We start from the raw sequence: 27,897 nt of genomic DNA, 5'->3' as shown, positions 1-27,897 counted from the left end.
ATCAGGTCTCAGCGTGTCAAGGGGAAAATAAGGTATGATCCACGACAGCCTCACCCAACAGCTCAGATATTTAACACAGAACATATGCAATGGTTTTCTGCCCATGTTTTCATCTTGTGCATTTTGCAAAGAGACAAGATCATCTTGCAGAGGAGCGTGAGGGATGAGAGAGATGGTCATGGCTATATTGGAAACTACAATCTGTCGTCAGCTTCAGAGAATCCTTCTGATTTAATTCTCTTTCTAATTAAAGAAGAAAGAAGAAAAAGATAAAAAATTCATCAGGTCGCTCTTATGAAGGAAACTACAAATGTTTCTAACTCAGGGGGGAATAGATCTCTATCCACTTAAAATTCCCAGAGGCAAGACCCTCAGCCTAGAACAACGGCAGGCCTAGGCTGACTTTGGGCCTTTCACGGCACAGTCTTCTAATAACTAAAGCGAATGTCTTGGCAGCGATATTTGCAAGTGCGTGGATATAGGCTGACTCTGTCAAATCACATAACTGTGTATTAGAATCACACTTCCAGTCTGAATCCACATCCTGTATTCTGGGCACAGAGTAAAGAGAGAAAAATATGACTAACTGAGGCACAATTGTTGCATCTTATAAACATTGGTTAAATATTTTCTGCCAGATAATATAAATTGTATTATCCCTTTTTTTTTTTTTTTTTTTTTTTTGTCTTTTTGTCTTTTTAGGGCCATACTCATGGCACGTGGAGGTTCCCAGGCTAGGGGTCAAATCCAAACTGTAGCTGCTAGCCTACGCTAGAGCCACAGCAACACGGGATCTGAGCTGGGTCTGCAACCTACACCACACAGCTCCGGATCCTTAACCCACTGCACGAGGCCAGGGATGGAACCTGCATCCTCATGGATGCTGGTCAGGTTTGTTTCCTGCTGGGCCATGACAGGAACTCCATGTATTATCACTTCTAATAGACTCAAACTGACATTGTTAATTAACACTGAAAAATATTTTAGCATGATGATTGTAGCATGATGGTTAAAGATGTGGGCTTTGGAATCATGCTGGGTTTAAATCTCAAATTTAGCACAAGTCTAAACTTTGATGTTGTTATTGAAGCTTTGAAATGCAGTTTTCTTAGTGTAAAATGATAATAGTATGTCTCAGAGGGTCTTTGTAAGTTAAATGAAATAACATATGTAGAATATTGTGTTTACTGAATAGTACAGGAGCTAAATGAATATTAATTCTTCTTATAGAGAAAAAGCTATTATTATTATTACTATTGAGATTTCATTTTCTACCCTTTTCAAGAAATCTAGAGTGTAAGTGTTTACTGCTAAAATATGACTTTAATCTGAAAAGATTATTTCTATTCCCTGCTATGATTGATGTAATTGTCTTCTCATTTGCTTTTTATAATAGTAAGAGAAATGCAGAGAAGTTGAGTAGCTTTTCTAGGATCAACCAGCTAATTAATTCAGGAGCCACAAATGGAGCTCACATCTCCTATTTCTGGGTGCCATGCTTAACACTACACCACTGTGGCCCTCACGATGTAGATTATAATTATCTTTCGTGTGACAGTAAATATAATAATATACACTCTCTTAAATATTACATTCTTCCCGAGTATTTTTTTTTCTTCATAACCTTAGAAAGAAGGTGAGAGAGAGATTAATTTATTGTTGGATTAATGAGAGGTCAGTGCCTCAAGGAAAGCTAAGAATCAAGTGAAGGTCACTTAGCCACCTGATGATCAAATTGAAAACAGAGCCAGTCAGCCTTTTGTGTTCTCTTCACCTCCACCCCCCTGCCCCATCCCAGGCTGCTGACGACAACATAAAGGCTTTGTTTAGAACTTTAGACTTCTCAAAGCTTTAACATGCATTTCCTCAAACAAGGTGTTAACAAGGTCCTATACCTTTAGGGTAGAGCTTTTCTTGCAAATTAAGTCCCAAATAGTTCAGAAACAAAAGGCAAACACTGTTTTTAATAAAAATGCAGGCATCCTAGTTTCTGTATCACCACACTGTGAAAGAGGATGATGAAGCTCATTATTTTGCTGACCAAAAGTCATTAGGATAATTGCATTGAACTCTCAAATTTAAAGTATATCATTTTGTAGATATATATAGAGTGAATGATTTTTCAAAGATTTAACTATAATCTCTAGTTCAGGATACTTATATGTAAAATCATTTAATTTTTTTTTTTTTTTTTTAAGGGCTGCTCCCGTGGCATATGGAGGTTCCCAGGCTAGGGGTCAAATCAGAGCTGTTGCCGCTGGCCCACAGATCTGGGCTGTGTCTGCAACCTATACCACAGCTCACAGCAATGCCGGATCCTTAACCCCCTGAGCCAGGCCAGGGATAGAACCGGCAACCTCATGGTTCCCAGTCAGGTTCACTTCCACTGCGCCATGACGGGGGAACTCCTAAAATCATTTAAAACATATCAATTTCAATATATGAAATAATTTTCTTAAACAGGTAGGACTTTTTAAAATGGGTTTTGGTGGATAAAATTAATAAAATAATTATTCTTTGGCTCTGTAACTCTGAAATTTGATAGTAGTACTGAAAACATGAAGGGAAACTTAATCTGGTTGTGAAATTATTCTTACAGGCAAATAAAATCTCTCTCTTTACACACTTTCAGTAGATCAGTGGAACTGAAATGAATAATTCATCAATACCTTTCAGTGACCAGATTGCTCAATACCATAATATATTTGGAAGTAAAATAAAAATGCACATGTGTGTGTTTATGTGGTTTGAGAGGGTTGTTTATACATAAGTAGGCACATACACACAAACACACACATACACTCACAATCTTCTTAACCTAAAACCTGAACAAAAGAGTTGACAATTTTTTTTATAAGAACACAAAAAAATAACTTCTCTGTTTTTAAAATAAATTTAAATAGAGAATAAGACCACTGCAATCACCAATATCTAATTATTGATTTTGAAAGTTTTTTTCAAATACAGTTTTCCAGTGAAGACAAAAAAATAATTGCCAGTAGAATAAAGTCATTTTTTTTTAAAGTGAAAACTAAAAAATTATTTGAGACCAAGCCACTGACATCTTTTTAGTTTCAGTTGGTAAACTGTGTAAGTAATACACTATTATATTTTCATTATTTTTGCTTCAATTTTCTACTGCAATAGCAGTCTCATGGAGTTTCCACTGTGGTGCAGCAGACATGAATCTGACTAGAAACCATGAGGTCATAGGTTTGATCCCTGGCCTTACTCAGTGTGTTAAGGATCCACCATTACCATGAGCTGTGGTGTAGTTCACAGATACAGCTCAGATACTGCATGCTGTGGCTGTGGTGTAGGCTGGAAGCTTTGGCTCAGATTAGACCCCTAGCCTGAGAACCTCCATATGCTTCTGGTGCGGCCCTAAAAAGCAAAAAAAAAAAAAAACCAGTCTCACATGGCAGTCCTACTACTAATCTATACCTTCAGTACTTCAGAGTAGTATTTTTTAAAATTTCTCCTGGCTTATAGTTTATATTCAAATGTAAATTGTTTAGTGAATTCTGCTTCTCTTTTCCATCTTCTAAATTCTGCTGACTCTTAATAACAACTGCTCTAGATCCAAATTTTATGCAATTTCTGTTAGTAATTTCAATGCTTTCTCAAGAAACCATCCTCTTCAGAAGCTCATTATTTTTATTGCTTTGCTTTGACCATCTTCAATTTAACCACATTTTCATTTGATAAAACACTCTGAGAAAATAACTATTTTTTGTACTTAGAGATGTTTCTAAAAGGTTTTCTTTAAACCATGGATTATTAGAGCTCCTAAGGTGTCTTGGAAGCCATCTAGCCAAACCTATGATAGATACTTTTTTGGGTGCTAAACCTCTCTTTGTCTTTACCATAATAAACCCATGATTTAATTATTATAAATTTCTTTTATAACTGGGGTAACAGAGAGTTATCTAATTTAATACTTTAACACACTCAGTAATGACTTATTCAACATTCTATTCTGTTTCAATTATTTCTTATTGTCTTCTTATTTCTTGAAGGCACACATGATCATGTACATAATGCTCCAATATTAAAAGGGTTAAAGGATTTGATCAAGATTAAGGAGTTAGTTTTTTGTTTGTTTGTTTGTTTGTTTGTTTTTGTCTTTTTGCCTTTTCTAGGGCCGATCCCCCGGCATATGGAGGTTCCCAGGGTATGGGTCGAATCGGAGCTGTAGCCACTGGCCTGCGCCAGAGCCACAGCAAGGTGGGATCCAAGCTGCGTCTGCGACCTACACCACAGCTCAGGGCAACGCCGGATCCTTAACCCACTGAGCAAGGCCAGGGATCGAACCCACAAGCTCATGGTTCCTAGTCGGATTCATTAACCACTGTACCACAACGGGAACTCCGAGGAGTTAGTTTTAAAGACAAAGATCAGATGCCGAGATGGACATCTCCAAGTTCAGTTCCGAGGAAGCATCAGGCACTGTGCAGGACATTGGAGAACAAAGATAAACAGCACACATTTCCTGCCCTTGAGGGCATCTCCATCTGGTGGGAAATATAATCATACCATTAATAAAATATGATATGTGGATAGCGGAATCTATGGACTCACATGAGAGGGGACTGCTGATGCCTAGAGAAAGGTGGAGAAGCTTTCACACAATAGGAAACATTTGAATTGGCTCTCAAAACCATGAGCATGAACATGAGGTGTGCAGAGAGAAAGGAAAGAGATGATGACCTTGTGTGAGCAGACAATGCAACAGTAACACGAAGAGAAACCAGGAAAGTAACTTGGGAAAGGATTATGAAATGCTTTATGTGCCAAGTACAAGCCAGGAGTTTTGAGCTTTAGTTAATGGAAATGGAAAGCATCATACTTCTTTTTTTCTTTTTTTTTTCCTAGAAAAGTAACATTTTATCATTCATGGCTTAAAAGATAACACTGACAGAATTGTGAAAGATTGGTATTAAATGACATCGATAAAATTAGAAAAACTTTATGGGACAAAGCCCTAAGGAATATATATACCAAATAGATGAAAGTTTTTTAAGCTCTTACTCTAAAAAAGACCTGAGGTTTTTATTATACATTTTTAAATATATTATACAAGTAAATAATTTTTATATATTTAAAATATATATTTTCGGTTAAATCTGTATTATTCTATACAATGGAAAGCTCATTTTCCTAGAGTATGTAAGTAACCTCTTAGAATACATTTCTAAAATTAAACTAAAAGTTAAAATATTTTAAAGAATATTGACTCTCATGTGTAACTGTGTATATATTTATATATTTCATAAATTGTAAAATTTTCTTGATATGAAGTGTTTGAGCATGTCTTTAAAATTTCTTGCTACCTCAGTAGCCATTGCTCTAACAAGCAGATTATTCCTTTTTGTCAAGCAATTATGACTCATACAAATATCCGAGCAATTCTATTAATTCAGTATAACTGACAGCTACTTTAGGTTAAATTCTGTATCAGATGCTTGACAAATATTTTAATTTAGCATATTTGCTAAAACAATCTAAGAAGGACCTTAGATTAAATCAGCCTAATGATTCATTCAGGCTAGCATTTAGATTCTGACATTGTCACCAAATGACACCTTATTTTTTTTTTCCTTCTTCACATCAATAGGTGAGTATACTTATCAAAAAAATGAACATTAAAGTTTCCCATGTACTAATCACTAGGTTTGTCTAACTACCTATTGAACATAAATATAGAGTAGAACTTTAGTTGAGAAAGCTTTGAGAAGAACATGCAATTACTTTCAAGTGTAAAAGTAATGACAGGGAAGTGGAATAAGAGTCATATGGATCTGTATTATATAACTAGGACTGACAACTTTAGTTTGCCATAGGAATTTTCAAGGTACTGAAATTTAACTGAAAATATTCAGTGGATGGTTAATGGGGGAAGTTATAATTTGGCAAGTGTCCTTAGAAAGAATTAAATGTTAGATAGTTTGGGACAATGGTTGTCCAATAGAGAGAAAAGGCTTAAGGAAAAATAGTGTACAGTCATGCTTTGCTTCATTGTGCTTCACTTTATTGCCCTTCATAGATATTGCATTTTTTACAAATCAGAGGTTTGTGGCAACCTTGCGTCTAGCAAGTCTATTGGTGTCATTTTTTTTCCAGTAACATTTGCTCACCATGTCTCTATGTCACATTTTGCTAAATCATACATTTATATTTTTATATTATAAATTATTAAATATATTATATTAATATAAATTATTATATTTTTCATTATTATATTTGTTTAATTATTATATTTTATATCATAGATTATTAAATATTTATATTATATTAATATAAATCATTATATTTTTCATTATTATATTTCATTATATATTTTTCATTATTAAATCTGTGATCGGTGATCTTTGATGTTACTACTGTGATTGTTTTAGGGCACCACAAAAAACACTGATGAAAGATTACAAACTTAATGGATAAATGTCTATGTTCTGACTTCTCCATCTACCAACTGTTCCCCATCTCTCTACTCAGGCTTCCCTATTCCCTGAGACACAAGAATATTGCAGTTAGGCCAATTAACAATCCAAGAATGGCTTCTAAGTGTTTAAGTGAAAAGAAGTCATACAACTCTCACTTTAAATCAAAAGCCAGGAATGATGATATAAAGTGAGGAAGATGTGTTGAAAACGAAGAGAGGCTGAAAGCAAGGCCTCTTGGGCCAAACAGCCAGGTTAAAAATGCAATGGAAAAGTTCTTCAAGGGAAGTAAAAGTGCTGCTCCAGGAAATACATGAATTATACAAAAGTAAAACAATCTCATTTCTTGCTTGGAGGAAGCTGTAGTTGTCTGGACAGAACATCAAACCAGCCACAACATTCCTTTAAACCAAAGCTTAATCCAGAGCCAGGCCCTAACTCTCTTCAGTTCCATGAAAGATGAGAGAAGTGAAGAAGCTGCGGAAGGATAGTTTAAAACTAAAAGAGGTCAGTTCATGAAGTTTAAGGAAAGAAGCAATCTTTCCCAATATGAAAGTGCAAGGCGTAGCATCAAGTGCTGATGTAGAAGCTGGAAAAATGTATCCATGTAATCTAGCTAAGATAATTAATGAAGGATTATACATTAAACAACAGATTTTCAGTGTAAATGAAACAGTTTTATATCAGAAGAAAATGCTGTCTAGGACTTTCATAGCTAGAAATCAAATCCTGGCTTCAAAGCTCCAACAGACATGGTGACTCTTGATACAGCTAATGCAGATGGTGACTTCAAGTTGAAGCCAATGCCCATTGACCATTCCAAAAATTCTAAAGTCCTTAAGAATTATTCTAAATTTACTCTATTTGTGCTAAGTATAACAACAAAGTCTAAATGACAGCATATCTGTTTACACCATGGTTTATTGAATATTTTCAGCCCAGTGTTGAGAGCTGCTACTCAGAAAAAAAAGATTCCTTTCAAAATAGCATGGCTCACTGACAATGAGCTTGGTTATCCAAGAGCTCTGAGGAAGACATACAATGAGATTAATGTTTTCTTCGTGCCTACTAACACAATATCCATTTTGTGGCCCATGTATCAAGATGTAATTTTGACTTCAAGTCTCATTATTTAAGACATACATTTATAAGACTATAGCTGCCACAGATGGTGATTCCTTTCATGAATCTGGCCAAATCTTTCTGAAAAGGATTCATCATTTTAGATGCCATTAAGAACATTAGTGTTTCATGGGAAGAAGTCAAAATAGAAGACCTCTGTTTATAGAAGTTTGGAAGAAGTTGATTCTAATCCTCATGGATGACTCTGATGGGTTCAAGGCTTCAGTGGGGGCATGCAGATGTGGTGGAAATAGCAAGAGAACTAGAATTAGAAATGGAGTCTGAGGATGTGAGTAAATCGTTGCAATCTCATGATAAAACTTTAAGGGATAAAGCGTTGCTTCTTATGGATGAGCAAAGAAACTAGTTTCTTCAGATGGAATCTACTCCTGGTGAAGATGCTATAAAGATTGCTGAAATGACCACAAAGGACTTAGAATATTACATAAACTTAGTTGATAAAGGAGCAATAGGGTCTGAGAGAATTGACTTCAATTTTGAAAGAAATTCTACTGTGGGTAAAATGCTATCAAATGGCCTTGCATGCTACAGAGAAATTGTTTATGAAAGGAAGTCAATTGATGCAGCAAACCTCATCATTGTCCTATTTTAGGAAAGTGGCTCTGCCAACCCAGCCTTTAACAACTGTCACCCTGATTAGTCAATAGCCATCACCATTGAGAGAAGACCCTACACCAGTCAAAAGATTATGACTCTGAAGTTTTGGATAATGGTAAGCATTTTTTGCAATAAAGTATTTTTAATTAAAGTTTGCACATTGCTTTTTAGACATAATGCTATTGTACTCAATAGAATATGGTAATGTGTAAACATAATTTTTACATGCACTGGGAAACCAAAAAATTTATGTGACTTTATTTCAAAATACACTTTTTTTTTGCAGTAGTCTGGACCCAAACCCATATTATCTCCAACCTTTGCTTATATATATGGTTCAGAAACATCTGTCGAGATTATTTTGGTATCCCTAATCCCCTGTTTTCCAATCACTTGTGAACCACTTGAATTGGTCTTAATTTTCTACTTCTTTTAGAACTTTTTTATTCTCTGACACAAGTAATGCATTACAATAATTTTAAAAGGTTTAATTTTTTTTCTTCATATTTAGTTCAAGTTTAGTATTTTAACAATAGTGTTTGGGAGTTCCTGTCATGCCTCAGTGATTAACAAACCCAACTAGCATCCTTGAAGATGAAGGTTTGATCCCCGGCCTCGCTCAGTGGGTTAAGGATCCGGTGTTGCCATGAGCTGTGGTGTAGGTCGCAGATGTGGCTCAGTTCCCATGTTGCTGTGGCTGTGGTGTAGACCAGCAGCTACAGCTCTGATAGGACCCCTGGCCTAGGAACCTCCATATGCTGCAGGTGCAGCCCTAAAAAGAAAAAAAAAAGAGTATTTGGAGTTCTGAGGAAAATCAAAGTTGTTCTGAACCCCTGAAACCACTGGCCACATGTAAGCTTTATGTTATTGTGATCAATTATACCACTCCCTAGATTTTGTCTTTTCAAGAGTCTTAATTTTTCAGGTGTATTCATGTGGAAAGCTTAATAATAGGTATACTTATAATTTTAGGAAGAATCTTTAATTTTTAAAATTCTTTATTATCCCATTAAAATTTCACTTTATTTCTGGTTCAGAAGACAGAAGTTTTAAACTTAGGTCACATAAAGTGAATTCTTTACTATAAGCTGTCTAATTTGATATGTCTCTAGGTGACCAAGGCAAGTACTAAAAGAATCATAATTTTTGAAACAAATGTTTAATAATGTGACTTGTATTCTGTCACGTGAATTTCCCATAAAGAAAAATCAAAGAAGCCCTTTTAATTAAAGTCTCAAATCATTACCACTGTTTAATATAATTAAATAAATAAACCCACAAAAATGAATTGATTAGAAAGAAAATATTCTTTTGTATTTGCAACATGAGCTCTGAATTAATCCAAAATCATGAATATTGAGCTTCATTATTATAATTCTTCAATTAAAGATGTATCATCCATTAAAAAGCATCCTAGCCTTAACATTCATCACTGGTTATTTCATCAAACAATACATGATGAAACTATTAGGTTAAACAAATTAAAATTAACTCTTCAAAGAAGCGAATATTTCATTTGTTTAGGAATTAGCATGTAACTACTGCCTCTAAATTTTAATCTCATTAATAAGACTGAAGTGCCAGTAATAGGCTTTAGGAAAGATTTGTGCTAAATATATGATTACATTAGGTTATATGCCAACTGTTTATAAGCTTTAAGTTTATTCTGTTCTTTGTTTACATGTGTGCACATCACATCTATAGTGTTAAATGATGTGCCTGTTGGTTCAGTTACTTAAAGAGTGACAAAGATACAGCAGCAAAGATAGAAAGTTCTCTAGGTTAAGGAATTCCACTCTAAGAGAGCCTAGAATTCCAGGCTATAGTTTTCTGCAAAGAATGTGAATTATTGATACTACCTGTGCTCTTCCTCTCCCAATTTTATTTGATATTTTTTTTTTTTTTGCCTAAGTCAAAATAGCATCTTAGTCCATTAATTAGTCTCTAGAAATCTGTGTCAGTGTAATTCTTTCCACATTGTCAAAGAATATGCCAAATTGATAGGTATTGAACTTGATGAAGCTATTTGAATTTTAAAGCAGGTTAAAATATCATAGGAAGGAGGGTTTGACTTTCAGCTACCACAGAGAAAGAAAGCCATATAGCATTAAGTGTAGTAGGAAACTGATGAAAGCTCTTGCTGGCATTTATGAACCCTGCTGAATAGGTTTGCACTTGGCACTATACATAAAATTTAAACAGGCTAATCAAGCCATTTGAGATCAGAGTTTTTTTTTAGCATGACTGTAATTACTAGGCTTTAAATATTAAGGATCTTTTGGGGGAAGTTGAAGTTTGGAGACTGGCTCAAGAGCCAGGCCAGGTGTGGGAGAAAGAAGGATGTAGATCCGTTTACATGCTGATAATCTGTCTCTTAAACCCTCATCTCCCTTTGTGCCACTTGCTGAGTTTCACAAATGATGTCTCCACACTTCTACACCCCTGTTTTATTATTTTCTGGGAGTTTTAGGACCACTTTAATATTCCTATTACTTTATTTGTGTCTTTCCTAAGACAATTTCTTCTTTTTAAATCTCTTATTATAATAATTTGCACATTTCTTTTATACTTCCTCAACTCTCTTGAAGACAGTGAAAATGTTTAATCATTTTTATATACCACATAAACCTTACTGCTTGTCTTTTTACCCATAGTTATCATTTATATGGTGAATAAATTCAGTGAAGTGGGAGATGTATTCATAAGATATTGAAGAGATGTAGTTAAGAATATTTGGGAACTCCATGTAGGCACATCAGAGTTGACTTTGAAATCAGTACATAAGTTCATGATGAGCACAATGAAGCACTTATCACCCGGGTCATTAGCAGATTTTAAGTGGAAATGTCAAAGTTTGGGGTGCTAGACTACTTTGGTGGTAGCTCTTTATGTCTCAATTTTGAGGAAAAAAGACGGTAGAAAGTCATGAACAAAGTGAAACCTCCCCACTGTAAAGTTAAATAGAGATGATCAAGATTTATAAGATGGACAAATCCTGAATAAGATAGAAGCATCTGGCATAGGCCAGCATACAGGCATGTGAGTGTCTTAGCCAGATAGGGAAAAGCAGAGTTCTAGTGAAAGAAAGAAACAAACGTTTGAGTGACAGTCTAAACAAGATCAAAATGGATTTTTAGAAGAGTGAGATATTTTAAGACCTAGCAGACAGAAGAAATATATTGAGCTTTGTATCTAGTGTTCCAACAGAGCAGACTAATGCCTTGGTGAGATAGAATCAACAATCACCTCTAAATAGTTTCCCATATAGATGTTTGCTTAGAAATATCTTTAGGAGCTCTGTATGTTTAGGGGAACTGTTGGAAATTTCAACTGCATTTTCTCCACATTATAATGTAATGATATATTTTTTACTAGGAAAAACATAGCTGCTTAACCACAAGCTAAAGTGAATACATCTCAGAAGTGGTGAAACCAGTGTTTACATCCAAGGCAGTTAACCGACTCTCACTTAAGATGACATGGCAGATCAGAAACACTGAACAAGCCATCTGCTAAAATTTCTAAATGCCACATAAAAAGTGAACTCGAATAATGAAAAATTAATTAAAAAATTGTGAGAAGATTTTTTAATTATATCCCTCCTGCTATAAAATGCCATGAAAATATATAGATAAACTCCACCATTTTGAGGTAGATTACTTAAAAACAAAAAACAAAAACAACAAAAACCTCTCCATGGAAGAAAACATATTGATAAATTGAACTTCATCAAAAAATAAAGTCTTTTTCTTTGAAAGAGATAATAAAAATGAAAAAGTGAGCCTTGATTGGAAAACACTTGATATCTCACAAGCTAGTTATTATGTTTATTTTAAAATAATATGTGAATGAGGGAATAAGAGACTAAAATTTCAATTATAAAAATGAGAAGTATCTTTATATTTTTCATGTAATGCTTTAATCCCTGAGCACTTACTTCCAAGTGAAGTACTACCCAAAAGCATATTTAAGAAAACTAGAATGGGTACATTTAAAAAATCGTGTTACCTATATTTTTCATATTGATTTATAGGAATTATTTATGTATTCTGAATTAAAGTGGGGTTTTCTGCATGTATGTATTGCTAGCATAATATGTGTATTCTTAACGCTTTCTTCCATTTGTGTTTTGCCCTATCATTTGCTTCATGGTATCTTTCATTAGCATAATTTTAATAGCTAAATTTATCAATTTGATAAATTGACTTAAACAAGCAACTCACAAAGCGATGTGTCTGAATGACCATCAAACATATGAAAAGATGTCTCATATCATTAGTCATCATGACAATAAAAAAAAACTTCACAGCATTTAAATAAAGTTTAAAATTGCTGAGGTGGTAGAGCAACTAGAATTTTCATAGTCTATTGGTTAGAATGTAAAATAACTATTTTGTACAAGCTCTATGGTCATTTCTAAAGCAAATATACCTGTCCTAATGCTCAGCTATTCCTATCTTAGGTACATACCCAAGAAAAATAAAGGTGTATGTCCACAAAAAGACTTGTAAGTGAACTTCCATAACAACTTTATTTATAATAGTTCAAAACTGGAAACAACTCAAATGTCTCCCAATCAATAGACTGGATTTACAAACTATAAGATATTTGTAAAATGAGTTACTATTTATCAATAAAAAAAGAACAGTGCAGTGGTATGCCTAGCCACATAAATCCATTTCAGATTCATCATGATGAGACAAAGAAGCCTGACAAAAATGGACATACTCCACGATCTCAGGTATGTAAAGTTCATGAGCCAGCAAAACATTGATGGAGCTGGTAATCAGAGTAGCGGAAAGTGGTTGCCTCTGCATAGTAAAAGGAGAAAAAGATTGATTGGAGAGAGGCCCCAGGAAACTTTTCAGGATGATGGAAATCATTTGAGGTTTTTTTAATAAAAGTGCATACATTTGTTTCATGAACTAAGTACTAAAGATAGGTAGAGTTTACAGTATATAAATTGTACATCGATTAAATATTATTAGCTTTTTTAAAATTAAATCCTTTTAAGAGTGAAGTTTAAAATGGATGGTCTGGTAATTACACAGTTTAAGATTTGAAGTGGCAACAGGGGGTATATACATGTTTTTCAAAGATCACCTAATATTATTTACATGCTTGTGTTTGAATCACATACTTTAAGATACAGAAAGAAACTTTAGTATCAACTACCCTCGTTTCATAATTTTGTAAAAGTAGAAAATGAAGTCCAGGGAAGTTAATTGATTTGAACCAAACCAAATATTAAATTAAGGCAAGACTGGGACCCTTATACATTTCTTTTTGTCGTCATCGTTGTTGTTGTTGTTTGGCCACACCTAGGGAATGGGGATGTTTCCAAGACCAAGGATCAAATTCGTGCCACAGCAGTGACTGAAGCCACTGCAGTGACACCATATCCTTAACCTGCTGTGTCTTGACTTCCCTTATCTGTATCTGTTTCCATTATACCATACTGTGTCTTTTGATGCAAAGAAAAAAAAAAAAAGGAAAGAAAGATGAGAAAAATTTTTACTGATTGTTTCTTCTTAAGATATAATTTCACATGTATTTACAGCAATTTTATGAGAAATGTATACCTTAGGCCTTGATGACTACTTGCAAGATCATTTCAATCAAAAGTGAAAGCTGCAATAATATCAATTATTCAAAGTAAGTGTATAGATGGAATCTAAATTTATAAGTAGAGAATTTCACATGAAAATGGTTTGCTCTATTACCTATAGGAAATGTATATTCGTGTTTATGCTTTTATATTTTCTGGTATTAGATATTTTTTAAATCATACCTTTGTGAAAAAGCTAATTTCATGCTCAGCATGGAATCTCATTGCAGGTATTGAGTGTAATTGTATTATTGTAGTGAAAAGTATGAAGTATGATTTCTACTATAAACAATAGTACACAAGTACTCTAATCTAGCTTAAACATTATACTAAATAGATGTAAAATCTATGAACCAGCTAGGAGGAAATGACCTGGGTTCTGTCCCTAAAAGGGACAGGATTTCTCAAAATAAATAAATTCATAAGTAAATGAATTATTATAATATTTTCAAAATAAAAAACAAAATTTTTTTTCTCATTTTTGTACTGGAAAGAAGTTAGAAAAATTCTATTTAATGCTTTTGAATAATAAATTATTCCTAATTTTAAATCCCAAGTAAAAGACTTCTAGAAAAATAAACTTGCAATTTTTGTATCTTCTATTGGTAGCATTTCTTGTGCTTAAACTCAAAAGAATGTAATTTTAATGTATATACTTAAAGAATCAGTAAAAAAGATCAAGTATTTTTTTCCTTGCAAATTGATTAATTGCTTCATATAATGCAAACTTTTTTCTTTCTCCCATCTTCATTCCCACTCATTTGTTATAAATTTCTTCAGTTTTCTTTTTCTGTTCTGTTCTTTATACATTATTCTTTTCTTAATTGTATGATTCATATGTATCAATCTATAATAGCCTTTGTCATATACTGTAATTCCGGTTCTAGCCTTTTTCAGTATGCTACCAATTTCACCTTAACTAGATTTTAAGATCCTCAGGGCATGTACGCTATTTTTTTATTTCCCTGAAATCTTTTAATTGCTCCACATAACAAGTTTGCATATGCATTCTACTCTATCTTACTTATCACTAACAAATTCTCATTGATGAATTGTTCAATGTAGGGATAATCTAATTCTGGAGCAATGGATTTTCCTCAGGAATGTTTCTTAAATCTGTAATTAACTAATTTCTTTCTATGGTTCACTCTCAGTCATTGCTACAATCATGGACCATTTAAAAAATACTACACTGTGATGATGTGTGCTGTACTCTAATTAGTTGCATTTTATTTATTTATTTATTTATTGTCTTTTTGCCTTTTCTAGGGCCACTCCTGTGGCATATGGAGGTTCCCAGGCCAGGGGTCTAATCAGAGCTGTAGCCACGGGCCTACACCAGAGCCACAGCAACGCAGGATCCGAGCCGTGTCTGTGACTTACACCACAACTCATGGCAATGCCGGATCCTTAACTCACTGAGCAAGGCCAGGGATTGAACCCACAACCTCATGGTTCCTAGTCAGATTTGTTAACCACTGAGCCATGACGGGAACTCTGCATTTTATTAATTAACATGACGATATTAATATTTTTGTATGATTTAGGGATAATCTTATCAGTACTTTTAGAATTGTTCAAATACTTATAACACACAATTGGTTCAAAAATAATCCACCTGATGTCTCTAATAAGATCAGATGAGCAAAGCTGTCAGAAAATAAAAACATAATGGGCATAAAAATGTTGCTTGTTCACTAAGAATAGAGAGAGTCTGAGAAGTTATCAAATTATAAACAAGAGCTAAATTATAACCAATGACCATTCAGATAAAACCAGATAGGTTGGTTCAGAGACAAATCTACGGGAAAGAGTTTTCAAAGTATGAACTACTTTTCAAAAGAATAGTATTAGACAGGGTCCCTTAGTAAATAAATAGGACACTCGTATCAAGGTAACTTGACAATTTATTTACAAACATTTAATTTATAAAAGGGGTCTATGCAAATGAGGGGTACTGAAGTGTAAGCTTTATTGGCTTTTAGGTTCTTTCATCTTTGGAGGGAAGCCTATGTGTTAAGAAGGCTTCCCATTGTCCCATGTAACATATTCACCTGCAAGTCCTTGAATAAAACTTAGTCACATGACCAACAGAATGCAGGCAAATGTCTGTATTCCTGATGATGATGGTTACACTAAAGTTAAGACTTAACAGGGCGAAAAAGATGTTGTTGAAGTTGGAGTGGACAACATGTACCAAAAGAGCCAAATTTTGATTTTCACAACTTAATTCCATGTATTTACTCCACAAACATTTCTTGAATTTTTACATGTGCCAGGTAGTCTTCATACATTTTTATTTATAGTACCCACATCTGGGCCTATTATGGTATTTCTAATGAAATCGTGTGTTTATTCATATTAGTCTTTGGAAAAAAATATTATTTTTTACATTTAGCTAAAATTAACTAAATTAAATGAACCATCTCATTTGTAGAATTCATACTGTTAACAATCACATTAAAACCAGGGGAGAGAAATTAAGACATTATAAAAACAAGTTAGAATACATTTTATTAAAACTATTGCAAAATTGGAAAGAGGCCAAAATTGTATTCCCAGAATAGAAATGACACAATCTGAAGATGGTTATAAAGAGAAAGATGGCAAAAAATGGCCTCCTCTATTCAGTTATTCTATCCATAAAACAAGCCAGTTCCTCTTAAACCAAAGTGAAATCTTCCATTAGTATAATTGCGATAAAGAGCAAAGAGGAGCGGGTTCTGCTCTGGGGAGAAATCCTAATTTGGTTTTAGACATGGTGAATGCTGGGTCCCCAAAATACTGCCAAAACAACATGCTATAAAGCACTTATAAAGGAAATTGAAGATGATACAAACAAATGGAAAGATATACGATGTTCCTGGATTAGAAGAATTAATATCGTCAAAATAACTATTCTACCCAAGGCAATCTAAAGATTCAGTGCAACCACTACTAAATTACTAATGGCATTTTTCACAGAGATAGAACAAAAATTTTTTAAATTTTTATGGAAACACAGAAGACCCTGAATAGCCAAGGCAATCTTGAGAAAGAAAAATGGAGCCAGAGGAATCAGGCTCCCTGACTTCAGAATATACTACAAAGGTACAGCAATCAAAACAGAATGGGATAGGCACAAATTTAGATCAGCAGAACAGCACAGAAAGCCCACAAATAAATCCGTGAACATATGGTCAATTAATCTACATCAAAGAAGGCAAGAACGTACAGTGGAGAAAAGACAGAGTTTTCAATAAGTGGTGCTAGAAAAACTGTACAGTAATATGTACAATGAAACAATGAAATCAGAACACTCTCTAACACCATACAAAAAAATAAACTCAAAATGGATTAAAGATCTAAATGTAAGGCCAGATACTATAAAACTCTTATAAGAAAACATAGGCAGCATACTCTTTGATGTAAATTGCAGCAATATATTTTTTGATCTACCTCCTAGAGTACTGAAAATAAAAACAAAAATAAACAAATGGGACCCAATTATACTTGAAAGCTTTTGCACAGCAAAGGAAACCATGCAGAAAACAATTGTCTTTAGAGTTACTGAACCATCTTATAATATCAGCACTGAACACCAAAGCCGGAGATTGGTCAAAGATTAACCAACAAATAAATCATAGCTTGAAATTCTCCTCATAATTAATCCAACTGAAACAGAATTAACTAGTAGAGTTTGATCAACCTAATCAAGAATGTGAAATATTTTATATAAAGAAAATTAAACAAATTTTTCCCTATAAAATTCAGATTCTTCATAACATACTTTTCTAGTGGGTAGGTACTACTGCTCTATTTAAACTTGGCTTTAAATTACTTATTACATTAATTACTTACAACATAGAAATGTAACATTCATGGTCCTTTGTCATATGGGTAAATTGTAAGAGCTAAATAATATTGAGATTATAGGATCCTAATGTTTATTGAGCATTTATTATGTGCTAAGCACTTTATGTAATCTAAATATCTCTGCAAATTAACCACTACCAGATATATTTTTACAAAGGATAAAAATCAAATTCAGAAGCTAACTGATCTAAGGGTGGTAAATGGTGAAATAAAGATATATTCTAATTCCAAAGTCCATGTTTTTGCTGTTTCATCTAATTTACATATGTGAGTTTTGCATTTTTCTTAAGAAACAAAGAGTCCACATCATGCAGCTAAATTACATGCCAGCAATTGCACCAGAACATGATTAGGTGAATGACTGAATTTTCTTCTGAGATAACATAAAACAATTAACATTTCCCTGAGGAACCGAGGACACTGTCAATAAAATACTTATCTCATAGCTTTTACCTGAAACTTATATGTGAAATTACCAAAAATGTATGATAATCTAAAATAATTATAATAATTTCAAGGATTTAATGTGAATGTGATGGAGCTATGAGTGAAGTTTACCAAACCTACTTATGACACATATGGGGCTTGCATATCCTATAGTTAATACCTGTTGGTCCCTCTCCTAATCAGAACTCAGAAAGAGGTCTACCTGGAAAAAAAGGGGATAAGAACAAGGAGATGGGAGATAAATTATCTCCATTTTCATGAATGAAAGAGAAAGAGAGAATAGGAAGCATTTATCCACCAAGAAAAGGAATTACATAAAAATCATAGTTCTTTGGAACATTTCTGAAATCCCTATTTCTTTGTCATTTTCACTATAATGACAAATAAATAAAATAGCTTTTTCTGTAGTCTATTTTTACAATGTTTTTAGGTGAGCACCTCATTCAGCTTCCTCACCTTGCATCACATGCATGCAGATAATAATAAATTTACTCAAGAACAAGATTACTCTTTCCAGAGTTCTTTTGTGGCTCAGCAGCTTAAGGATCCAGTATTGTTGTCACTTCAGCTGTTGGGGTTTCTCTTCTACTGTTGTGATGTGATTCCTGGCCACCTGGGAACTTCTACATGCTGCAGGTGAAGCCAAAAAAAAAAAAAAAAACAAAAAACCGAAAAAAAAAAAAAAAAAAAAAAAAACCTTCCTCTTTCCTGTGGGGAACCAATTTCATCTGGCTCCAGTAGATCTTATCCTACTCTTCTAAAAGCCAGAATGGTCATATGACTTCAGCTCAGCCAATTATAGAAACATTTCCACAGGTCTGCATAATTGGTAAACAGGATCATGACCCAAGACAGGTAAACCAGAATTCTTAAACTTTTTCTGTAAAGTTGTGGATTTTTTAATTTTTCTATCAACAGTTGCTACTAATTTGGAAGGATGTAAGCCAAGGTGTACACTGCCCACCATGCAGAACAAGATTTGTGAGCCTTATGACTTCTGTCTTAACTATTCAATCCTACAAATGTAGCAGGAGAGTAATAATAGACAAAATGTGAACAAATGCCAATAAAACTTTATTTAGAAAACAGATAGCAGGTCTGATTTGAGTTGTCCTTTGGAGATATCTGATATTCAATCCATGCAGCAAAGAGACAGCTCTTGAATATATCATTTGATTACCTGCTCCATTTACATCTGAAATTCATGCAAATTGACATAATTAGAGCCAGTGTAGAGACTCTGATAGAGGTTGGATGATGTTATTCGAGATATGTATTAGTTACCTATTGCTGCATAACAAATTCCTAAAAACTTAAAAGCATGAAAAAATACAGTTACTTCCTCCACAGTGGTTTCTGTATGTCAAAAATTCAGAATTACCTTAGCTGGTGTTTCCTGCTCAGTGTTTCCCTTGAGGCTCATGTGGGGCTGGAAGATCTGCTTCCAAGCTCACTGACATAGTTTTCTGGTAAGTTTCCATTCACTGTGGTCTGTTAACTGGAGACCTTGCGTCTTCCCCAGGTAGCATTTCCCTAACAGTGTATCTGGTTTCCCCAGAGCAAATGACAGAGACAGGTGAACAAGAAAGAGTGCTCAAAACAGATGTCAACCTAATTTTAGAAGTAATACAATCACTTGGACTGTACAATCACACAGACCAACTCTGGTACAATGTAGGAGGAAACTAATCGAAAGTGTGAATTCCAGCAAGCAGACGTCATTGGTGGCCGTCTTGGAGCCTGGCTACCATGAACCTAGATGAGCCCATGTTTGGCTATGTCTGAATTCTTTCCTGCATTTTCAAATTAAAGGAAAAAAAAACCTTTTTCTTTAAGCTTTTTTTGTTCTTAGTAATGATTCAGGTTTTTGCCTGTCTTATTCTATAAACCCTAAAGACATTCAACCTGGGCATGGTGGTTTGAAGAGAAGAATGTGATCAAGAAACCGGGATGAGCAGGGGCACTGATGAGTGTTATTCTCTACAAGTAGTCGTGTGGAGTGGAGGCATTAAAAAATAAGGCTTTGTCAGCTCAGAAAAGAAAGAGTTCCTGCTAGCAAAGAGGAAAAAAGAAATGTTTCATACTGAGTTATCGCTATCAGAGATGAAACAATGGAAATACAATTAAATAAAGCCCCATATCAAGTATGTTTGTTTTCTCACAAAGGCTTAAAGAGCAGAAAATAGTAGGGATCTGGAAAAGCATAGTTCAGACAAATTGTACAAGATAATGAGACTTCACTGGGATCTAATAAAAACAGTGAAACTACTCAAGAATATTTGATTATTGGAAAGTTTGGGTATGAAAAATGTCTGTTTATTATTATGATATAAAATGCATTTGCCACATAATAGCTACAGCTACACAGTGGCTCATATTTTCTTAGGAAATTTGAATAAATCACACCAACCCAGCCCAGAATAAAATACAGTTACAAAATAGAAATACCATTAGGATTTGTCTTATGGCAATAAATCACTTTAATAAAACTACTGTTTAAAATACAGGATGAATATCATAAGGTTTTCATTTTTTTCCCCCTGTAAGTCATTGAAAAAAACATCTTGAATAAATTACATTTTGAGAGATTCTAAACGACTGAGATATCAGAGTTTTATTATACTGGGAGATGAAGAATTTTAACTGTATATAGATGAGGAAAACGAAGAGCACTACTAATAAAATTAATGCAAATACAAATACTCAGATGTTTGCTCCTGGTTTTATTAAGAACTGCAGATCAGAGGATATATTTATAAACAGTCTAAGCAAAGCCGATGTGCTTCTGAATTCTGTAAAATTGTTTTATGTGCATTGCATATGCAGATAAACATCAACATCCTGGACTAAAATGGAAATGGCAATTTTATCAGATAATAAAACAATAGGTGGAGTTCCCTGATGACACAGTGGGTTAAGAATCTAGTATTGTCGCTGCTATGGTGCAGGTAAAATCCCTGGCCCCAGAACTTCTGAATGCCACTGACATGCGGAAAAAATAGTAAAATAATAGAGAAAAATATGATACCCAATTTGCTAAATAGTTAAACATAATAAATTATATAAATTTTATAGTACCAGCAGAGTAAAACATTCTTGATGTGATGGTCTTTAGTTGTAAGTAGTTTACATACTATTTGCATAACAAAATTCCTCTTGTTTTCATGAGAATAATTTTATGGTTGATAGGTTCCTGATTCAAACCACAGCTGAAATTGCACTGCAACATCTTCAACATGGTTGTGAAGTAGTTTTCTATTGAAACACACACATTTTCAGTGCCACCTATTGGTAGAAAGGCAAGATTTACACAGAATTATTTATTTTAAATATCTGTTGTAATGGTTAATGTGTGAATAGTGAACAAAATGTACATTAAAAAGTATAAACTATTTTGGGATTATCTGCTAAATTAGTATTGGATTTGCAAATTGATTTATACATATTAGAAATTGCTGGCAATTTATGTAGTTAAATGAGTAAGGTAAATAATTTTTTCACAAGTTTTTATAAAAAATTACTTTAATTTTTGTGGTTTTCACATTTTTTGCCCTGAGAAATCTAATATAAAACTTGAGGTAAATTTGGTTGATTTGTTTTAATTTGTTTGGAAGAAAATATAACTACTGTTTGATTTCACATCCAAGTATTTTTCAAAGGAATATGATTTTACTTCTTTGTTTACATAGAAATTAGAAATATTTAAATTAAAAATAATCTTTGACTAAATATTTGGAACTCCAATAAAAATTTATTGTTTAGGATTTATATGATGTCAGAAAAATCATTTACCATGTTTTAAATAAAATCTAATTGCATCATTTGGTACAACATTTCATCTGATATTTTATTCTTATTTAATCATTTTTAAAGTCACACTGATAATGCATAGAACAAAGTATCAAATAAAATACAATAATAAGGTATTGGTAATTTACAGCAGGTAAAATGAGATGACATTTTTCTTCTATTTTTGATATTTAAGAAAATTTTTCAAGGATCATAAGCTGACGAGAATTGAAGTAAAACATTATAAAACCTAGTAAATCTGTAGTCATTTAATAAAAATGGGAGTAATTATTGAAATTATAAAATTATAAAAATCAACTTAAAATAAGAGAATAGCTTGTCTCCTAAATTAGCTAGTACTATTAAAAATAACTTTTTTCTTGCCGTTTGATCTCTAGAAATTAATATAGCATTACATTTTCCAAATTTCTAGTGATCCAATGATAGATAACAATTGTTTTATTAATTATTGTTAATAATTATTAAAATCATATAATTAATTTAGTAATTTTTTATTGAATTTAGTTGAAATCAAAGTCCTAATCTGTACCATTCTTCTACCTAGATCAGAAGTAATTTCAATGATGAAAGATGAGCTGTTCACTGAGACCTTGGCGAGTCACTGGTGATGTCAAAAGAAGGAGGAATTGAGGAGAGATTGGAACAAGTAGGGCTCTAGAGCCCATATCTCTGCTTCTGTTTTTACTTTTACAACAGTAGTGGGCTTCACCACTATCCTGACAAAGATCTCCTGTAGGGTGTGCAGACCCTAGGCAAATATTTTTGTGGAGCTCTTTATATATTAAAAAAAAAATAGTTTGAAATATTGTACGTCACAGCCCAGGTCCTTGAAGATTTAGATGCATGGAAAAAAAGGTACCAATGTATTTGTTTATTTTCCAATTAGTTAGCATAAAAATTCTTCATAGTATCCAGGCACTGTCACTTCCTGTTCATGACCAGGAACCATCTTTTTATTTTCAAATGCAACATTTCTGGCTAATTTTATTTTTCCAATCAAGAGGGAAAACACAACAATCCTTTATCAATCACAATGCTGTGGCCTGTCAGAAAGTATTTTTTATTGAAACGATTGTGTCCTCTTGCCTCTGCAGTTTTGCAGTGCATTTATGTAATGCTGATTCCATCCTCACTCTTCACATCATCTGTCAGGCCACTCATGACTCTGAGCATTTAATGACTTTTAAATTCGAATCTTATCCCAATTATGCGGGAGAGAATTATAATTTGGTTTTTTTGGTCATGTTAAATTTACTATTTGGAATGCAGTACTGTGGACATAGAATAATACATTGTTCAACGATGTCACATCTGGAACTTTTTAGGCCATATTCACTAGGATATGAGTTACCGACGTTGACTACACCTCTGTCTTCCACACCACATCACCAACTGCAGGCATTCCTGACCTTGTGTGCATCACCACTCCTCCTCCCCTACTGGCACTCCAGCCCTTCTGTGGATTTGGTAGTGTCAGTCAAGCTTGTGAGAATGACTGAGCTTACATTCTCTGAGGGTTTTTAAAACCTGTGCACCACATGTAAGTGATATCATATGATGCTGTCTTTCACTGTCTGATCAATTTCACTTAGTATTTTAATCTCTGGTTCTATCCATGTTGCTGCAAATGACATTATGTCATTATTTTTATGACTGAGTAATATTTCATTGTATACGTGTACCACATCTTTATCCATTCCTCTGTCAATGAACTTATTCGCAGAACAGAAACAGACCCACAGACTTTGAAAAACTTATGATTATTAAAGGGGACAGGTGTGGGAGGAGGGATGAACTGGGGGTGTGGGATTGGCATAGGCACACTGAGGTGTATGGAATGATTGGCCAATGGGGACCTGCTAGAGAACTCTACCCAATAATCTGTGATAATCTATGTGGAAAAGAATCTGAAAGAGAATAGATATGTGTATATGTATAACTGAATGAATCACTTCGTTGTACAACAGAAATCATCACAACCTTGTAAATCAACTAGCCTTCAATAAAATGTAAAACAACAACAATAATAACAACAACAAAACCTGTGAACCAAAGCTCCCTTACTGGGCATAATTTTGAAACCCTTCAGAGAATAAGTTCAGCCAGACAGGTTCACCCAGAAGGCTGATGATTGGTACAGAGGAAGTTACTATCCTGGAAGCAAGGGGGGAGAATATGGTGGGTACATGGTAAATTATGCCTCCCATTAACCTCACTGTCCCTAGATGCTGAGGATGGAGTCAGTACTGTGGTTATAACATGGACACATGCTAAAACTCAGGTCCACACCTGTGGTTCAAGGATGAAGGAAAGGACTAGGTGGTCCAGAGCCTGAGCATATCTTATGTGCAATTTAAGTGAACTTCATCCCAAACCAGTTTATCATTCTGGCAGTCCAATCTTGTTTGTGATTCAGAGAAATAGGTGTAATATCTAGGATGAGTGCTTGGGCCACCAGGCCACCCTACTGGAACTGAATCCCAGCCCCGAGACCACATGACAACTCTGGGCTGTGTCATGGAGTAGCAGCTCAGGCATTAGTCGACCCCAATTTGATGGGGTTGAAATGAGGTTAAGTACCATGCTTACTTCCTCCTGCCCACATGACAGTACCTTCCATGTAGTCCCCTTCAAAGGAGTGATCCCAAAGCTTGAGTTCTCCTGAATCACAAGACCAGGGCTGAGTCCCTGCTTGCCCTGGTCTAAGGACTCTGCACACCCTGTCCCATTCAAGTCAATGTGATAGACTTTTTCCCATCAACACGACCACTACCAGCTCAGTTCTATATGTTTAGGATGCAAATCTATTTGAAAGGCCATATCTGTGTCCTGGATGCCCCTTACAAACTTTAATCAGCTCTTCTAACTTCTGTCCATTCTGGGTGGTTCCTATCTAATATGTTAGAAACAAAGGGGTATTATTATTATTATTATTATTCCATTATCTTTGTTTTGCTTTTATTAAAGACAACCTTTTAGAACAGTTTAAGGTTCACAGCAAAATTAAGGGGAAGGTACAGAGATGTTCATATACTCCCTTTCTCTATACATGGTTAGCCTCTCCTGTTATCAACATCCCCCACCAGAGTAGTACACTTGAGACCAGAGATGAACCTACATTGTCTATCATAATTACCCAAAGATTATAGTTTGCGTAATGATTTATTCTTACCTCCCATGAGTTTAGACAAATGTAAATGTCATAGATCTGTCATTGTGACACTATACACAGTCTTTTTTATTGCTCTAAAAATCCTCTATACTCCACCTATTTATCATGTCCCTTACATTCCAATCAGTGGCAACCACTGATCTTTTAACTATTTTCATAGTTTTGGCTTTTCCAGGGTGTAATATACTTCTTGAAATCACAAGGTACATAAGTTTTTCAGTTTGGATTCTTTCACTAATGAATATGAATTTAATGTTTGTCCATTTTATTACATTGGTTTATTTGCCTATTTTTTCACAAATGCAACTTTTTTTTTTTTTTTGCTTTTGCTTTTGCTTTTTATGGCCACATTGTGGCATATGGAAGTTCCCAGACTGGGGGTCAAATGGGAGCTGCAGCTGCCGGCCTATACCGCAGCTCACAGCAATGCTGGATCCTTAACCCACTGAGTGACACCAAAGATCAAACTCGCATCCCCATGGATACTGGTTGGGTTTATAACCCGTGAAACACTACAGGAACTCCACAAATGCAACACTGTCTTGATTCTTGTAGCTCGAAGTCTAGTAGTGTCAGCTCTCCAACTTTGTTCTCCTTCAATATTTTATTTACTAGTCTGAGTCTTTTGCTTCTCTACATAAACTTTAGAATCAGTTTTTTGATAGTCACAAAATGACTTGCTAGGATTTTGACTGAGATTGAATCTATAGATCAAGTTAGGAAGAGCTGGCATTTGACAACATTGAGTCTTCCTAAGCATGAACGTGGAATATGGCCTCATTCATTTAGTTCATCTTTGATTTCCTTCATTAGAGTTGTGTAGATTTCTTCATATAAAATATGTTCAAATATTGTTATGGCTATCATTTTTTTTGGTAGCTAATGTAAATGGTATGTTTTTTATTTCAAATCCACTTATTCATTATTGGTATATAGGAATGTCCTTGAGAAATTGCTATGGGTAACCCAAAACTAGATACAGTCTTCTTTTTTCTAGATTATTATTATTTTTTACTTCTCAATCCCTTTTATTTCTTTTCTTTGCCTGTCCCTCATTAGATCATGAGATCATGAGAATCATAATATTAGCGCAGGAAGAGACAGAGAAAGAATTATTTTGGCTTTTTATTACCTAACCTTGCCACCTTAAAATCAAGCCCTGAATTAAAACAATAGAAAAAAAGCAAAAACAAAAAGAAAAGCAAAGCCGTGTTTAAATAGTGCCTGCCAAATCATACACAGTTTAAAAAGAAATGTCATGAGTTATTCACTGGTCAACATTTACATAGTAGTTAATATTTGTTTTCAGAAGTATGCAGAAAAACAGGATAAATGCAAATTTAAAAAGACAACCACTACAAAAGGGTATTTTTAATTATCATACTTATTTACACAAAGAACATCACTTTAGAGTATGCTTGTGTGACATGAAGAAAAAGATCATGTGGGCAAAAAGGGGCTAGAGATACAAGTCATCTTTTTTTTTTTGCCTTTTGTCTTTTTAGGGCCGTACCCCTGGCATATGGAGGTTCCCAGGCTAGGGGTCTAATCAGAGCTGTGGCTGCCAGACTAAGCCAGAGCCACAGCAATGCCAGATCCAAGCTGCGTCTGCAACCTACACCACAGCTCATATGAAGGCAAATCCTCACCCCACTGAAAGAGGCCAGGGATTGAGCCCGCAACCTCGTGGTTCCTAGTCGGATTCGTTTCTGCTGCTCCAAGACAGGAACTCCCCAAGGTATCTTTTACATAGAGAATATTCTAATGACTAGTCCAGGAAATCTTCTTAGATACTCCCTTTTCATATTTACATTACTTTCAAATTTAAACTTAAAAATAATACAGGTATGAAGATGTAGAGCTGAGCATGGTATAAAAATAAAATGGATTTTTATTTGTATGAAATCCTTGTTTTGACTCACAGGGGAAATTTTCATGTAATGAAGACTTACTTATCCAAACCATCTGTTGATTATCCAACTTATTAAAGATGGTTTATGTTTTAAATGCATGTCAATATAGCAAAAAATGAGTGTAGGTTATTCCAACAAACATCCTTTGCTGAAAATAAGTAAGTATAGACCTCTCTCTCTTTCCACATTATTATTATTATTTTTTTCTTTCTGTGGCATATGGATGTTCCCAGGCTAGGGGTCAAATTGAATAGGAGCTACAGCTGCCCACCATAAAGTGCAGATCCGAGCCCCATCTGTGACCTACACCACAGTTCACAGCAATGCTGGACTCTTAATCCACTCAGTGAGGCCAGGGATCAAACCCTCATCATCATGGATACTAGCGGGGTTCATAAATGGTTGAGCCACAATGGGAACTCTCTCTACCATTGTGAGATGGACTCCTGCAAATTCTATTGAGTTTTGGGCATGGAAATATTTGGGACAGAGAAAATAGTGCCTTAATTCTTTCTGCAATTAATTTTTAAAAGTAACTAATTAGGGTGATTTTCCAACATTTCTTCCCATAGGATTTTGGATTCTTATCTGCTAAACTTACAAAATATGATGAACTTACAAAAAATAGATACTGATGTTAATAAGGCATTATACATAATGCATATAAATATATACTTGAGATAAATCAAGTATTCAACTTCTGTATTGTTAAGGGAAGAGGAGTTATAAGTTTTAAGGACACTCAAAATCACAGAGATTTAAATTCTTTACAAATGGATGGATAGAGTCAACGTATTCTTTATAGTACAAAAATACAGGGAGAAACTCATATGTCCATCTACAGAAGGACAGATTAATAAATTAGGGTATATTTATAAAATGAAACACTATGGAGCTATGGCAGTAAAT

The 27,897-nt window shown here is 34.3% G+C and overlaps 1 long non-coding RNA gene across 2 annotated transcripts in view; it reads left to right on the top strand.

Annotated features, from left to right (window-relative positions):
* The window catches only part of LOC146400414 (uncharacterized), a 197,346-nt gene extending 172,460 nt beyond the window's left edge, over nt 1-24,886 (top strand). The window contains exons 3-4 of one of the 2 annotated variants that reach the window (XR_014812365.1): nt 13,744-13,838; nt 22,448-24,886. This is a non-coding gene — a long non-coding RNA (uncharacterized LOC146400414). The remainder of the gene's footprint in view (nt 1-13,743; nt 13,839-22,447) is intronic. The other variant, XR_014812364.1, reaches the window with a different exon arrangement.
* The last annotated feature ends 3,011 nt before the right edge of the window (nt 24,887-27,897 follow it).

The sequence above is a fragment of the Sus scrofa genome, chromosome 8 (genome assembly GCF_054392235.1).
Source record: "Sus scrofa isolate SSC_HxYL_T2T_F1_AM1 chromosome 8, Sscrofa_HxYL_maternal_Yorkshire_Landrace_v2.0, whole genome shotgun sequence".
NCBI lineage: Eukaryota > Metazoa > Chordata > Mammalia > Artiodactyla > Suidae > Sus > Sus scrofa.
The sequence above is the reverse complement of the archived record's forward strand: the minus strand, read 5'-3'. Positions and strand labels throughout refer to the sequence as shown.